This window comes from Cuculus canorus, chromosome 1, assembly GCF_017976375.1.
Source record: "Cuculus canorus isolate bCucCan1 chromosome 1, bCucCan1.pri, whole genome shotgun sequence".
Taxonomy (NCBI): domain Eukaryota; kingdom Metazoa; phylum Chordata; class Aves; order Cuculiformes; family Cuculidae; genus Cuculus; species Cuculus canorus.
The window spans coordinates 190,606,416-190,610,042 of NC_071401.1; the positions used below are offsets into that span (position 1 = coordinate 190,606,416).

General features: G+C 38.4%; 1 non-coding gene across 1 annotated transcript; it reads left to right on the forward strand.

Annotated features, from left to right (window-relative positions):
• Window positions 1-476: 476 nt before the first annotated feature.
• On the forward strand, window positions 477-558 carry TRNAL-AAG (transfer RNA leucine (anticodon AAG)). Its single transcript has one exon. It is a non-coding gene; the product is annotated as a tRNA-Leu (tRNA).
• Window positions 559-3,627: the final 3,069 nt, after the last annotated feature.

The window sequence follows — 3,627 nt, forward strand, 5'->3', positions numbered from 1 at the left end:
CTTGTTCCCCAGCCCCTTCACCAGCTTTGTTGCCTTTCTCTGGACACACTGCTCTGGAGGCCTGGAGCAGATGATGTAAACACTGCAGTTACTGTGTTTGCAGGAAAGGACAGATGTTTCATTGCCCTAGTCTTTCTACACTCCAAAAATATAAAAATATAAAGTTAAATTCAAAGTCAACACACATTCTTCCCAAAAATACATCAACACTCTTTCTTTTCTTGGACAGAGATCAATGGTTCATAAGCAAGGAAATATTTGTAGAACTTTCCAGCTGGTGTCCTTGAGAGCTACCAACGTGACCAGAAATCTGTGATGCATTGCAAAAGGTGTTTACCTGCCGAAAGAGTCATTATTGGTCCTTTTTCCTACTTTAAGTCATGGATGGAGATTATTTATTTTAAAACATCTTGTGAAAATTTGATTTTTTTGTCAGAATACACAGTTGCTGGAGACTAAAACCATGTCACCAGCAGGGTAGTGTGGCCGAGCGGTCTAAGGCGCTGGATTAAGGCTCCAGTCTCTTCGGGGGCGTGGGTTCGAATCCCACCACTGCCAGGAAACTGTTTTCTTGGATGGAGTAACACCAGGCACAAGTATAAACTGGGAGAGAAGAAGGTGGAGGTCAGCCCTAGAGATGGGGATTTGTGGATGCTGATTGACTGCAGGCTTGATGAGTCAGCAGTGCACCCTGGCAGCAAACAGGGCAAACCACATGCTGGTGTGCATCAAGCACAGCATAACTAGCTGGTCAAGAGGAGAGATTATCCCACTATATTCATCATTGTTGTCCCCTCAACTTGAATATTGTGCATAGTTCCGGGCCCCACAACTGAAGAAGGATGTGGAGGTCCTTAAATGCCTCCAGAGGAGGGCAACAAAGCTGATGAAAGAATGGGAAGCAATGTCCTATGAAGAACAGATAAGGATTTTAGAATTGTCTAAATTGGACAAAAGGAGTCTGAGGGAACTCCTGATTGCTCTCTACAGCTTCCCGAGTAGCAGAAGCGGAGAGGGAGGTACTAATCTCCCTGCGATCCAGTGATAGGAATTGTGGGAATGGTTCAAAGCTCTGTCAGGGGAGATTTAGACTGGGCATTAGGAAGTATTTCTTTACCAAGAGGGTGGTCAAACACTGAAACAGGTTTCTTAGACAGGTGGTCGATGCTCCAAGCTTTTCAGTGTTTCAGAGGCATTAGGACAATGCCCTTAGCAAAAGTCTTTAACTTTTGGTCAGTCCTGAATTGTTCAGGAATTTGGACTAGGTGATCATTGTCAGTCTCTTCCAGCTGAAATATTCTAATCTAGTCTGGTCTAGTTGAATTTTGTTGTCTTGTCTTCACAATCAGATGGATTAAACTTTCTGACTATCATTTCCACCATTTTTCATGATGGACTACAGTTCCATAACTTCAGTGAACCAGTGGAGCGGCAGCTTGTTTTGGGAACTGAGACCACAGGGGAAAACAGAGATAGAAAGTAATTCAGATTTGCCCTCCTTTAATCTTTACAGCGCAGAGTGTTGTGGGTTTTTTTTTTCAGCTAAGACTGGAGGTATTTAGATCTTTCACTGAAATAAAAAATGGTTCTCCCTAAACCTCACATCCTGCACCTGTTCAATGAGGTTTGTCTTTATTTGCTTTAACAAATTGATTAGTGACCTCTGACCTGTGCATGCCGTTAACACAGTTAAGAGGACTATGGTTTTGAGCAGTTTTACTTCCTTGTTAAAGAAGTAGTGTGAGTAAAGTAACACCTAGTGCTCACTCACCATTTATAAATACTACCATAACTGGCTTTATTTTGGGTATGCTATTGAATGATGCACAGTAATAGATGCTTCACAGTACTTCAGACAGATTTTCAGGAAATGCTGTCCTTTAAAGCAGCAGTACTCAGTACTGCAATATGATGAGGTTTGGTATGTATGTTGGCCTTACGTTCATTCTTGTGTCATGGAAATGTATGAACAGGGTGTCCCATTCCTTTGGCATGGGTGGCCTGTAGTGCTTTGTAAGCAAAGACACAATATTCATGTCTTGAATCTCAAGACCACACAGATCACTAATCTTTACTCTTAGGCACTTATGACTTTACTGCATGTTAAATTTAGGACAAATGGGGGAAATACTCTATGGTTATACAATTAACTGCTAAAATCAAAACACCTTCAAGGCTCACAGATGAAAGCAACAATAATAGGCCAGCGATAGTTTTATGTATTTCAACCCATGAAGGGTGAAAGCTGTTCTTTTATGGATATTAGAATTTAACATTATGAATAGTTCACAGCATGCCCATCTGGGCTTAACATTCTCAATGTTTAAATATCATTCAGCAGTTATGAAACTGTCTGAAAATGTTCTTCTCCTGCTGATTCTAAAAATGTATTTATTTCTCAGTTCTTTTATTTATAAATTTAAGTATCAGTAGTACATCTCTACGTTATGGCTTATTAGACCTGGAAATATTTGCTTGGAAAGTAATTTCTTTTTGAACACTGCTCATCAACTTTTTTGAGATTCATAAAACTAATGATGTTTTGTTTGAGTCTGAAATTTTCAAAACTATATGCATCTGGAACCTGGATTTTTTACCGGCTCAGGATACGTGGTAGCCATCTTTTAGCTAGACTGAAATGAAGTTTTGTTTCTAATTCAAGTTCTGAACATCACAAACCCCTAAATTCAGAAAATGAAATTGTGATCACCTATCCTGACTTCTATTCAACTTTTCTGGGCTGATTTCAGTTAAAGTGAGAATATATCTCACAGGAAAAATACTAGTCTTGTTTTTCATATTTTTAGTTGTGAACTGTGAAGTGTTCTTTTTTGTGAACTTTCCCAGTAGTCAATTTCTCAACTTTAAAATATGCAGAATTGTTGTGGTTTCAATTTCCAGATATTGGATTCTGTTATAGTTTGGTTTACTAGATTGAAAAACCTTCTCTTATCGCATAGCTGTTTCCTACATCAATACCAGGAAAGAAATCCACAGAAACTAACTTATCTTAGCCTACAGAGGCAAATTCTCTCTAGATTTCTTCCATTTTCTACAGTCTTTCTCAGACGTAGTTTCAGAACAGGACTGGGGTATTGTCCAACAATCATTTTATATTTACAGCTGCATGATCCTAAAGCAATATGCTTTGTGAATACTCCCATACTCTCTTTTCCATATGCCACAATTAGTGTTGAGGCTTGTCTTTGAATTATTTCCAATTTAATAGCTTACTTCTTAGATTATGAATGCCAGAACTGGACATACTATATTAATAGAAGATGAAATATTGTCAATTGCAAAAGCAGAAGAAGTTAAGCATTTTTATCAATATTTTTATCTATAAATTGACAGATTTTGGCAACACTGGCCATATTTTCTATATATATTCACTTCATTATCCAGTACGAACTCTTTGTCCTACTCAGAGATGATGTTTTCCAGGGCTTCATCTCTACATCCCAGTGTTCTTTGCTCCACTGTGTATGTCACTTTATTTTTCTGGGTTAAAATGTATAAAGTTTGGTAAAGCATTGTTCAAAACTTAACAGGATGTCCTTTAAGCTCCATTATTTAGCATTCTTTGTTCAACCGTGGCTTTATTGGTTTTGTATTTTATTCCAAGCC